At 44.8% G+C, this 13,342-nt stretch overlaps 1 long non-coding RNA gene across 1 annotated transcript; it reads right to left on the bottom strand.

The window, feature by feature from the left end:
- Nucleotides 1-520: 520 nt before the first annotated feature.
- Nucleotides 521-10,048, bottom strand: LOC106728192. The gene is made up of 3 exons (XR_001364463.1): nt 9,505-10,048; nt 7,179-7,307; nt 521-723 (listed from the first exon to the last, which is right to left on the bottom strand). It is a non-coding gene; the product is annotated as an uncharacterized LOC106728192 (long non-coding RNA).
- Between the last annotated feature and the right edge of the window lie 3,294 nt (nt 10,049-13,342).

Genomic DNA, 13,342 nt, shown 5'->3' with positions numbered 1-13,342 from the left:
CAGTTAGCCCACATTGAACACAGGGTCCTGAGAGGAGCTATGTCCACTCTGTTTTAGGGGGCTCCCAGTAAAGATGGAAACGGGAATGCGATTGGGATACTCATTTGTAATTTCTACTCTCGGTGTGAAAGTGGGTCATCAGCTCAGCAAAGAGAGTCTAAGAATACACAGTAAGGTCACCACAATATCTGAAGTCTGAGCTAGCATCTCTTCGGGAATTAAAACCCGTGTGGACACATGATGAACATGTTTAATATTCTTCCACATGGCCAGGTATGGAGCTCCCCTGGCCAACCTGGATGAGCTGTTTCATGCTGGCTTGGCAGGCAGCTCCAGGCGTCATGCATATGCCGAGCTCTCTGCAGTCTGCGCTGCTCTCACCGTCAGCTGCCTTTTCTCTGAGACTCTGCCAGGAGGAGTGTGTTTAAGTCATCATCGATTACTATTGAGTCTGAGAGACATAGTCTCTCCCCTCAGCACACTTGATCCATTCTCTTTCAGGGAAGTGAAAGACTTGCTGAAGGTAACAGTTTCCAAGAAGGCAGTCAGGTTCCTTGTTCCTGTCCAGCTCATGGTTGTTCAGAGGCTCCCCATTTCCTCCTGGGAAGCTGAGTGTAGGAGTCAAGGGGGCATGTGAGCCAGCAAGTGTTTTCCAGGAGAAGCCTTATATATAGACTCCAGGCATACAGACTCAGGGTTTCATTTTCTAAAAAGTAGGAAATGCTGATGGTACGAAGAAAAAATTAAACAGGACACAGGGAAGAGTAAGTCTCCCTCAGCCCACTGACCCCCAGTTCCCTTCCCCGGAAGCAACTACTGTTACTAACATTTTGTGTCCTTCCAGACAGTCTACACATATAAGAGGAGCTTTGATTTTTGAAATGCATTTTTATATGTTCAGCTGCAGTGGTTCATAAAATGCCTTTTCAAACAACTCTCCATGGTAACATAACTTTGGAACACACATAACACACACACTCACACGGACATACACGTGTGCACACATAGTCATTCTCTTAAGCATAAAACAGAGGGGAAATGATGCAACAGAGAGTGACTAGATATATTCCAGTGAGCTGCAGTGGTTAGTGGGTTCTCAGATGGTTCCAGAAAGCTTTTTATACAGAAATAGCTCAATGAGAACACCCAGCCTACCCAGCCCACAGAACCAATCCTAGGAACTTGCCTGTGTGCAATCTTCCCCATGAAGCTCAAGTCTAAACACATCAGAGCTCGGCAGGCCACATGGTTACCTTAATACTCTGGTTCCTCAGACTCTGCTGGCTTTTCCCCTCTGAGCCAGTGGAGTCTTCTTATAGATTGCCCCTGCTCCTTCTCCACCCCGAACAACATGCAGAAACTGAAAGCCCCCAAGTTTCTCTTAGCCATGCAGTTGACTAAAAACCCAACTTTCAGACTCTAAAGAAGAGGGGAAAACCCGTAAGTATAAAGCTAAGACACATATGTGCATGTTTGGCAGAAATAAGAAAAATCATCCTATCTATGAAGCTGTTCTGAAACTAAGTGGGTGCATAGTGTTTTGCAAATTGGGAAGGTCTGTTTGTCTTCAGAATAGAGGTGGCTGATGAGAGTGATACTGAGTAACTTGATAAGTTGTTGGTCTAGAGACTTTTTCCATAGTTGAAATGTGAATGAGGACATTGAAGGACTGGCGTTTACCTAGGTACTGACACAGAATACAAGCTGTCATAATTATTTGTAAAATCAGCCAATCTACAGGAATCTGACTTAAAAAAAAATCACTCATCAAAAGCCAACATTGTAATATAGGAGCTAAATGAAACCAATAGAAAAGGAGCATTTCCATTGAACAGCAGATGTACTGGGGAGTCTGGGCTTCACTCCTGGTTCAGGAGTAAGTATGGATTTTGGGGACCCTGGAAAGATCACACTCCAGGAAAATATTGCCTAACCTTCTGGCTAGTGAGTTGCCTGAAAATCCTTTCTAGTTGAGAAAGTCTTAAATTCCTCAATAACAGATAAAGTGTAATAAGCAAAAGCCACTGAAAAGAACAGCAACAACAATAACTAGAGTCCTGGTGCATGAAATTCATGCATGGGTAGGGTCCCTAGGCCTGGCTGGCGATCAGGGCTGATCTGTGGGGTGACTGTGGGGTGATTGGGGGCCCCTGCTGGCACCCGCCTTGGCTGGCCTGGGGCCTGTGGGCTGGGGGAAACTCCTGCATTGAATGTCTGCCCCCTGGTGGTCTGTGCGCATCATAGCGACCGGTCATTCCACCGTTCGGTCGATTTGCATATTAGGCTTTTATTATATAGGATGCTCCTTCCCTGAGTGATACACGCTTTACTTATATTCATCCTCAGGACTGTACATGAGTGAACTCCTTTTATCCCTTTGGTAGGCAGTCCCCAAGACAGCCCCTCCATGACCCTTGCTTCTCTGCATAGTCATGCCCATAGTCATAGAGGTGCCCTCCACTTGAAGCTGGGCTTGCCCTGTGACTCATATGTAACTATTAGGATGCGGCAGAAGTGACACTGTGTCATTTCCAAGGCTAGATCAGGAGGAGCCTTCCAGCTTCTCTCTTGGTTTCTTGAACGGTCATTCTGGGGAAAGCTAATTGTCATATAAAAGAAATATCACTCACCCTGGCTGGTTTGGCTCAGTGGATAGAGCGTCAGCCTGCGGACTGAAGGGTCCCTGGTTTGATTCCAGTCAAGAGCACAAGCCTGGGTTGCAGGCTGGATCCCTAGTAGGGGACATGCGAGTGAGGAAGCTGTCTTGGACGTCCAGCTCAATGTAGCTTTTGGGTGATTCCACCCTAACCAACCTCTTACCACAACTGCATAGGAGGCGCTAAGTGAAAATTGTCCAGCTGAGCCTAGTCAACCCACAGAACCATTAGAAATAGCAAAGAATTGATGTTTTAAGCCACTAAGTCATGAAGTGTCTTGTTGCACAGCAATGACTACTGAAACAATCCCACATGGACTCGGCAAGGTTTTGAAGATAGCAGTTAACTCTCCAATATCCATTACACTTGCGATTTAGGGAACTGACCTTAGTCCAGAGGCACCCCCGATTAGTCTATGCCAGCAGTTTTCAAAGTGTGGTCCAGCAGCAGCAGTGTCCTCTCAGAACTTGTTAGGAAGGCAAATTCTCAGGCTCTTCCCTGGACTCAGCAGATCAGAAACTCTGGGGCTGAGGCCCAAGCATCTGTGGATTAATAAGTCCTTCAAGTCATTCTGATGCATGCCCACGTTTGAGAACCACTGGTCTATGTACCAATCACGTCATCCTGTCCCTACTTTGCTAGTAATTGGTTTAGGAACCCAGGCCTAGGCCAATCAGCACACAGCATCCCCTGATGTGTTATTAGTTTGTGGTGGAGGGAGTGGCTCTCTCTGTACTGCTGGCAGCCACTCTGACTTTGGAAGGAGCCTGAAGATGCAGCTGACACTGAGGATGGAAGGCAGAGTTGCAGAAAGAACTTGTGTTCCTGACACCAGGGTTCAATCAGTCTGTCCCACCTTTGAACTTCTGATTACGTGGGTCAATAAGTTTCCTTAATGGTTAAACCCCTTGCGTTGGCTTTTTGGTTACTTGCAGCTGACAGCACACTACCAGGTGGGGTAGCGTTATTACCTGTATTTGACATAGGAGAGGGGTGGTCATGCACAGATTCAGAAAACTTGGCAGCAGCAGAGCAAGAATTGGAACCCAGGTCTCTGTTGTCAAAGCCCGCCTTCAAAATACAGCCATAAAACGGTGAGGTGCGCCCCTGTCCTGAGAGCGGAGGGTTTTGTATGTATTTTTGGCGGGTTAGGGTACTGAGACTACAGGAAGGCGGTGGGCATTGGACAGAGGAAGGATACCATGGAATGAGGAAAAGGTTCAGAGAGAAGAGGGAGGATTCACACAAGACAGATAATTGCTGCTGAATTCTATTCAGGGCTGGTCTATGCTCTGGTATTTCTCATGTCCTTAAATTGAATGATGTCCTTTCTCCTCTCTTTCCCCCCAAACAGATGGACATATGATGTTGTTTTGCAAGAACAACACTGGACGAGTGTAAAGCTAGTGTTCCTTTGAGGAGCAGGCTTCTTAGTCCAAGTAGTTCTATAAACTGCATCCACCCACACCAACTCCAAAGACACTCTGTAATTACAAAAGGAATAGTCTGGAAGATTCCACTTGTCAAGCAGCTAAAATGTAGCAGCAGCAGACCTTGCACAAGACACAGATGCACAGCGTGAATTCAGGATTTTTCTAACCCTGGGGATCCCTAGGCTCTAGAGCCCCTCAGTGGATGCCGACATTTGAGGGGGCTCTTGTCTCTGTCCCTCCGCACCACTGTCACCATGGCAGGTCTGTTTCATCCTCTCCCACCACAATCCTGCCTCCTCTGTTCCCCCTCCCAGCGTGATGTGGCTAATTTTAACCTGTAGTCTGAAGCCCAGTGCAGGGCAGTCCCAAGGTGGCTCTGGCTAAAGGACACTCTCAGGGAAAACATGAAACAAGGCTTCAAACAAGGTGATAACTCTTCTCTCCAACACTCACCCGGAGTTTAAATTAAGGGCAGGTTACCCCCTACCACAATTCTGACGAAGGACTTTCTCCTATTTGGAACAGACTGCTCTGGGAAACTGATAAGCATTTATCAAAGTCTTTGCTGTGTGCAGAACACTATTTAAGCCCTGGGAAAGGACACCGGTTAGGGGACAATCCTCCCAACAATGCTTAGAAACAACTATAAAACAAGTCAATAAGTAGACAATGACACACAACAATAAGATGAGCTAACACAAGATTGTTTCTGGGTACTGGGTGTTTACACTAACTTAATCCTCATATTGACGTAGGTATTGTTTTCATCCCCAATTTACTGATGAGGAAACGGAGGCACTGAGAGGTTAAGTCATTTGCCCAAGGTCACACAGGATTCCAACCAAGGCAGCCTGGCTCTGGGGGTCATGCTCCTAACCAGCCACAGCATACTAACAGGGAGGGACACAGAGAAGAATGGGGTTGATAGCTTGCTGGGGGAGTTAAGTTTTAATTTTTAATCCTCACCCAAGGATATGTGTGTGTGTGTGTGTGTGTTTGATTTTAGAGAGAGGAAAGAACAGGGGAGAGAGAGAAAAACATCGATGTGAGAGAAACATCCTGCACGAGAGCTGACCAGGTTGAACCCATAACCTGGGTATGTGTCCTGACCTGGATTCAAACCTGTGACCTTTTGGGTTTACGGGAGGACGCTCCAAACAAATGAGCCACACCAGCCAGGGCAGGAATTCTTTTGATAAATTATGAGGAGTCAGGGCAATGTTGGAGGTGAATGAGAATGAGTTAGATTAACTAATTATATTATTTTTAATGACTGCAATAAGTATTCTTTAATGGGAGGGCTTTTCCATAAATGCTTAAATTTTATCATTCCACTAGAGCAGTGGTTCTTAACCTTCTGGCCCTTTAAATACAGTTCCTTATGTTGTGACCCAACCATAAAATTATTTTCGTTTCTACTTCATAACTGTAATGTTGCTACTGTTATGAATCATAATGTAAATATCTGATATGCAGGATGGTCTTAGGCGACCCCTGTGAAAGGGTCGTTTGACTGCCAAAGGGGTCGCGACCCACAGGTTGAGAACCGCTGCACTAGTGGCTCAGTGCACGAAATTCGGGCACTAGAGGCTCAGTGCATGAAATTCGGGTCCCTAGCGGCTGCCGGCTGCTGGTCACAGCCTCCCTTCCCTGGGTGCCGGCTGCTGGTTGGGGCCTTCCTTTGTTCCACGCCTCCCCCTGGTGGTCAGCACACATCATAGTGAGCTATCAAACTCCTGGTCAGTCAAACTCCTGAGGGGACACTTTGCATATTAGGCTTTTATATATATAGGTAAGTACTGGCTATTGGGGCCCTGTTTGCTCTGAGTTCCAAGATTGAAATGCTTTAGAATGAGAGTTGTGGGTCTGGAAAGAATGATAAAATCACCTGGCTCACCTCCTTATGCTATAGACAAGGAAACCTATGCTCAAAGAGATTCTGTGGTGCCCAGACCAGCACACCCCAGACTCCTGATTGTCAGTCGGGCCTTTCCTCCCCCACCACCCCTTATGTGACCTCCTGAATGCAGCAGCCTGAGTTGGACTGGGCCTGGGACGACAGGAGCACAGTTGGACAAGTGTTTCTCAGATGCTATTGCAGGTCTAAGATGGTCACAGTTGGGGAATTCTGAGGCACACCTGGCTTACCTATGTTGGCTGGGTTAGCCCAGAGTTAGGGACATGGAGAGGGACTCAGCGAGGTCCTGTCAGAGGGCTTCTGTGGAGGGGACTGGTCGGGGCTCTCTGGATGGCTAACTTCTGAGCCTTCCTGCCTGTTACAGCGCCCCCTACTGTCCCCACACTGACTCACTTCCTAGAAGAGGTCCTGTGGTCAGGATGGGTGGCTCTGCCTGCCTTGGCTGCCATAAGCACAATACTGGCCACTGTGTTAGATTAAAAAAAAAAGAAAGGTTTCCTTTTTTTGCTAACCTATATTACTTTTAATGACTGCAATGAGCCTTCTTTAATGGGAGGCCTTTTTCATAAGAGAGAGAGAAACATCAATGAGAGAGAAACATAATCGATCGGCTGCCTCCTGCACACACCCCCTCCACCCCCGGGGGATCAAGTCCATAATCTGGGCATGTGCCCTAACCAGGAATTGAAACAGTGACCTCTTGGTTCCTGGGTCAATGCTCAACTGCTGAGCCACACCGGCTGGGCTCAACATCAATCTTTCTATATAAAGACTTCCAAATAAATATGAACATTCACAATCATCTGAAATTTATATGAGGGCTGGTGGGGTCCAGCACTTGAGAGCTCATGCTGATTTCCTGTGGGCTATCTTATTCCCCCAATACCTACTATTATCTATACCCTAGGTCTAGGAGTTCAAAGGGTTATGTACTTTTGCTAAGATCCTACATCTTTCCCTGGAAATGTGTCTGTCTGGTTACTCTGGAGTGGTTGCTAAGGAGCATACTAAGGGAAATTTAGTTGTTTGGTGGTAATATAAGCCATACTATTAGTAACCACTACTAAGTGAATTTAGTTATGGCGCATGGACTGCATTATGTTTGCTATGCATGTATGGTTTTACAGTTTACAAAACATTTTCAGGTATTTGACCTCATTCAATCCTTACCAAGTGCTATGAGTTGGGTAGGGCTTCTATTCCTTGGAGTCAGAATGCTTGGGTTTGAATCTGGAGTCACCACTTAGCAGTTGGGTGCCTTTGGGCAAGTTATTTCAACTTTCTCTGCCTTGATTTCCTCTAAAAACAGATGTCATTATAGTACTTAATTCATAGGAATGCAGTGAAGATTCAATGAGTGGGTAAAAACTTTAGGATTGTCCTGGAATACAGCAAACAAATGCACTATACCCATGGTCAGCAAACTGCGGCTAGCGAGCCACAGGCAGCTCTTTGGCCCTTTGAATGTGGCTCTTCCTAATCCTTAGGAGTTCCCTAATTAAGTTAATAACAGTGTACCTACCTATATAGTTTAAGTTTAAAAAATTTGGCTCTCAAAAGAAATTTCAATCATTGTACTGTTGATATTTGGCTCTGTTGACTAATGAGTTTGCCGACCACTGCACTATACTATTCCCATTATCATTGCTGTTGTTATGCTTTTAGAAATGGGAGAACTAAGGCTAGGCAAGGTTAAAGGTTTAACATGGCAAGGCTGGGGAGCTGAATTCATCATATTAGTGGTTGTGAAATTATCTGCCCCTAAAAACTGGTGGTTAACAACCAGACTAAGATATTGTGCAGCTAAAATAAAATAATCATGGTTTTACTAACTGACAGAAAGCTGTTAATAGACTTTTCTCAATCTTACACTTTGGGGATTGCTACTGCCTCTCTAACAGCACTTGCTGGTGCTCATGACCACGCCACGGCATTCACAGAAATATTAATGGAGAAAACTCAGGACTGACTGACCAAGCCTGGTTCAACAGCTTTTTGTTTTCATGAGCATCTGACCTTGTGATTGAATTGCACACAGGCATCATGAGCACACTTTTTTGTCCTAGGCCACACAAAGAAATCCTATATAATAAAAGGTTAATATGCAAATTGACCCTAACAGCGGAACAACTGGGAACAACCAGTCGCTATGATGTGCACTGACCACCAGGGGTCAGACACTCAATGCAGGAGCTGCCCCCTGGTGGTCAGTACGCTCCCACAGGGGGAGCTTTGCTCAGCCACAAGCTGGGCTGACGGCTGTGAGCGCAGCAGTGGTGGCGGGAGCCTCTCCCACCTCCTCAGCAGCACTAAGAATGTCCAACTAATGGCTGTTAGTCAGACATCCCCCAAGGGCTCCCAGAGGGATGTCTGACTGCCAGCTTAGACCTGATCCCTCGGGGAGTGGGCCTAAACCAGCAGGTGGACATCCCCCAGGGGTCCTGGACTGCAAAGGGCACAGGCCGGGCTGAGGAACCTCCCCTACCCTCCCGCCGAGTGCACAAATTTTCATGCACCGGGCCTCTAGTTGGACATAATCTGTAATTTGCAACATCCCACAAAGAATATATTGCTCAGTAGAGACCACGATGCCATCTAGGTCCACTCCCAAAGAAGCCCAGTCATCCCCTCCAACCTCGAATCCTAACACATATAGACTTACTTTTTATACTTCCTTCAACCCTGTGAATTTCAGATCAAGAATATATGTTCTGGGTTATTTTTAGAGGAGATAGCAAAGAGGAAACCAGGAAGCTGGGAAGAGAAGAGAGATGGAGTGCAGGCGACATGCTTTCGCCATGCAGCTTAAAGTAACTGAAGCAAACATAAACCTGCAGGTGCTGAGGGATCAGGGCCTGTGGGAAGGCTACCCTGCTGCTTTGAAGGGGAGAGAGTGGAACCTGGGGTATGCTGTGGTTTGGCTCAAATAATATGACAAAGCTAAGGATACATAACCCTGTATATTGAGCAGTTTTGAGAAATATTCGAGTGTGTATGTGAATTTGTTAATGAACAACCTTTCCCCCACTCAGTCATGCAAGTTTATTCAGAATAATGGTGGAACCCTGAAAACTGGTTTATAAAACAAAAAAAAGGGATTGAAGATTTGGTTGGAAAGCCAGTAAAAATATTATGCATCACAGACTAAAATTCCCATGTTATTAGAAATAAAGGGAAAGGATATTCTGAACTGTTTCTAGTCACCAAAGGGTGGTCACTCCAAGTTAGTTGTATGGCTCTCTTCAGTGTGCAGCCTGTTTTTTATTTTCATGAACATTGTAACCAACACTGTTGAACGCCAACCAACAACCATTTCTAGCCTCTTTCTTCCTTGACCATATCCTACCAGAAGGGCTGAAGAATTGAAATATTCCCCTTTGCTACCTGTCTTGCTCTAGTGACCTAGTCCTGGCCTGAGACATAAGGGGATTTCTGCGGGAGGGGAACAGCATTCTCCCTGATTAAAAGGAGACATCTGAAAAGAGCTTTTTCCCACCTCTTTTTCTTTGGATGCTGCCATGCGAGGCGTGCTGCCTGGAGCTGTGGTAGCAATATCATGAGTAGGTTGGTGACCAAAGCTGAAGCTGAAAGCTAACAAATAGAGGAAGGTAAAAATGCCAAAGATGAAAAGAGATGGGTTCTTGAAAGCAACAGTGAGCTGCCAACCCAACCCTGAGGATCACCTATTTCTAGACTCAAGTAAGAATTGAAGTCATTAGGCACAAGCACTGTTTGTTTTGTTACTTGCAGTTGAAAGCAGCCAACTGACACAAATGCAATGAAAACATGCACAAGTGCTCGCATGGGTTCAGACTGTCTTGATCTCTGGCTTCCGTCTCTTCCCCACAGTCTTCCCACTGAGGTTTTCATAGATAGCAATTCTTGAGGTTTGAGAGAGACAGTGCCTGTTACAGCATTGGCTTGGGTTGCTGTGAGGTTCATCCAAACCATAAATTACTGTAAAATTAAAGAGAAATGGTAAAAACAAAAAAACAACACACTTCTATGTTAGGCAGACACTGACTTTCATGTTGGAAGGGACAAGACACCACCAAGCAGCTGTCTTTTCTCATGCCAAAGATGAAAAGAGATGGGTTCTTGAAAGCAACAGTGAGCTGCCAACCCAACCCTGAGGATCACCTATTTCTAGACTCAAGTAAGAATTGAAGTCATTAGGCACAAGCACTGTTTGTTTTGTTACTTGCAGTTGAAAGCAGCCAACTGACACAAATGCAATGAAAACATGCACAAGTGCTCGCATGGGTTCAGACTGTCTTGATCTCTGGCTTCCGTCTCTTCCCCACAGTCTTCCCACTGAGGTTTTCATAGATAGCAATTCTTGAGGTTTGAGAGAGACAGTGCCTGTTACAGCATTGGCTTGGGTTGCTGTGAGGTTCATCCAAACCATAAATTACTGTAAAATTAAAGAGAAATGGTAAAAACAAAAAAACAACAACACACTTCTATGTTAGGCAGACACTGACTTTCATGTTGGAAGGGACAAGACACCACCAAGCAGCTGTCTTTTCTCCTGGGAGAATGGGTGTTGTCCAATCTAAATGGCTGAGGAGGGAAGTTTTGAAAAAACCTCTCAAGACAGTAACTTCAGAAATGACACACTACCCCGGAATGGAGTGCAGCTTCCTGGGCTTTAGTATTACACTGACCTGAAACTTCAAAATCATAAGCCACTGATTGGGGTTTACTGAAACAGTATACGCACGGGCGCGTGCACGCGCACACACAGGTTAGTATAAACAGAAAAGTTAGGACCTTGTAAAATGCCCAAGTATTTCAACTTCTTATTCCTCAGTGTTGGCCTAAAAACAGTTATCTGCATATCTGTATGTACAAAACAAGCTTAGTGTTCCCTCTTTAAGGGCACCAAAGCTCAGACCCGTGAGGTTGACAGTGGCTCTATGACCCCTCTCCCGGTTCCCAGTCTGATCTTTGTGTGGAAACTGCAGAGTTAAGGTAGAGATAGCACTGCATGGTGAAGCTCTGCTGTGGAATGCCAGAGGTTGATTCCAGAGAGAATGCAGCTTCTAGACATTTTATTTGGAAAGAAATCAAAGCCCCAAAGCAAAGGAAACATTTTTGAGTTGGTCCGCACACCACAGCTGAGTGGAATCCAGGTGAGAAATGTGGATAGATGACCTTCTAACCACGGCACACCATTTTAAACACAGACTGAGTTTGCAAATCATTTAGTGCCTTTGAGAAACTTAACAGCTCATCCTCGAATCTACTTAATTTGACTCTAATTTTGGTAAAAGAGTTCTGGTTAGAGAAAATGAAATGTATCTAAAATCAATTTCCAGGCTATTTGCCATTTATCTGTCTTGCCAAGGTGTTCCTTTGAGTTCCTCCTGAGGAGACGTTTATTACTGCAAACATCAGCCAGGGCAGGCTGACTGAAGAGCTGATTCTCCAGGGGTGGGACATTTGCTCACAGGTCCTCAGGGAAGAAGCCTGCAAGGAACGGATCCATCTAGGGATCCCTGTGCTGGCTGTTAGTTTGCTTTGGATACTTCCTTCCAGGCTTTTTCAAAGTGGAACTCTAACCGTGAGGTTGTAGGGCACCTGCTGGCTATTTCCGGCTTTCTATACTTGAAGTTGGACTGAGAGAACTGGGCCTGCTTGGAGAAAAGGGAGTGGTAAGAGGTATGGAGAAGTGATGCTGTTTTGGTTTTTTTCTTCCTGAACTTTGATTACATAAGTCAAAAAAGCATTGCCTTTTTGCTCAAGCTGGTTTGATTTAGGTTCTATCATTTGCAACCTGAATCTTCAGCTATTTAAAAAAACTTGTGTACTAGTATATATCCTACTTCCCCTCAAACAAGTCAAGTATTTCCCACAAACATGCTAAAATTGTTTTGAAAAATAAAATTATTTTGTAAATCAAATACTTTCAAATTTGTCTTTTATGCAAATTCAAATTTTTAGATACTAGGTTTTCTTATAATATTTGTGTTATCATATACAATGGGAGGGAATAACAGTTGAAATACAGTGTAGGCAGTTCTAGTGTTCAGATTCAATTTGAACAAACAGAAAAGTGTGTTAGTCACACAGAGAGAATTAAATATTTTATTTTAGATAAAAATGTTATACCCACTCTAATATATCATAAAGGATAACTGAATATTTGCATAAGTAATGAAAGGGTTAAGAAATTATTTGGGTTATAATCAGAGGAACATAATAAACGTAAATCTGTAGAAGGGTATTTTCCAAATAAATTCCAATAAAAGGCTAAACATTCTCAAACATTCTATATACATAAAGAATTATTTCTGATTAACATGTTTTTGCTGTAGTGTCAGAAAAATCACAACAAATTTGGTAAATGTATGTTAAAGTCAGAGTTTTCTATGAGTTCTCTAGTACCACTGTGTATCTGTTCAGAAATGAGGCCAGAATTCTCAGAACATAGCACATTAGGGTAGGGGAAGAGAAACACTAGGGTGAGGGAAGAGGAATGCCTGCTGATGCTGACACGGTTAACTAACAAGTGGCGAGGCTGGAGGCGACCAGAACGAAGTGGGACCATGTCACTGAGTGGGGCTGCGAAGGGAAAAGCAGAGCTGAGCCCAAGACAGTCCAGTCAGGATCACGTTCACAGTGGTTCAGGGTTTTGGTTTTTAATGTGTTCAGAGACAAATCCCAGCAAGACACGTGGTTTTCGTCATCAAGCCTTTCTTCTTGAACTTGTGACTTCTCAACTGAGGCACTTGGCATACTTAAGGGGAAAAATGAATACATTCAGATTTAGTTTTGTCAGGCATTAAGCTAGAAAACCAAAAATTCATGTCTCCTGTAAGAACTGCACACACAAACAGGGTTTGCTTATTAATGGGGCAGGTAAGAGGAAGTGGAGTTCAGCTCTTTGAAAAAGATAAAGGGGGAGGAGACAGTAGGAATGCAGAGGAGCCCTTAGGAATGGAGCAATTAGTACAAGGAAACGGTTTCCATCTGTGAGGTTCTGCTTCAGGCATCTGTACCTTAGGCACCTGTGCTTGAGAGGTATGCTTCAGGAGCTACCTGTGGTTAATTTCCCGAGGGCTAGACACAGATTTTCTGAAGCCTTGCCAGGCATCTGCCCCCTTCCGAGTGTGAATGCTTCATTTCCTAAAGTGATCTGAAGCCTGCCAAGCCAAGCGGGCTTAGGAAGTTGTCACACGGTGTCCCGTCAGGCATGCTTACACTGTTCACAGTATCTGGGCCAGCAGTGGGAAAGGGACACTTGTATTTTTGGCCCATATGCTTTTCAAGTAGAATACACTTGACTAAATAAAGAGAACATCATGCCGAACCCTCCGAACTTCCACATC

This window comes from Myotis brandtii, unplaced genomic scaffold (genome assembly GCF_000412655.1).
Source record: "Myotis brandtii unplaced genomic scaffold, ASM41265v1 scaffold56, whole genome shotgun sequence".
NCBI lineage: Eukaryota > Metazoa > Chordata > Mammalia > Chiroptera > Vespertilionidae > Myotis > Myotis brandtii.
This window is presented reverse-complemented; position numbering and strand designations above follow the sequence as displayed.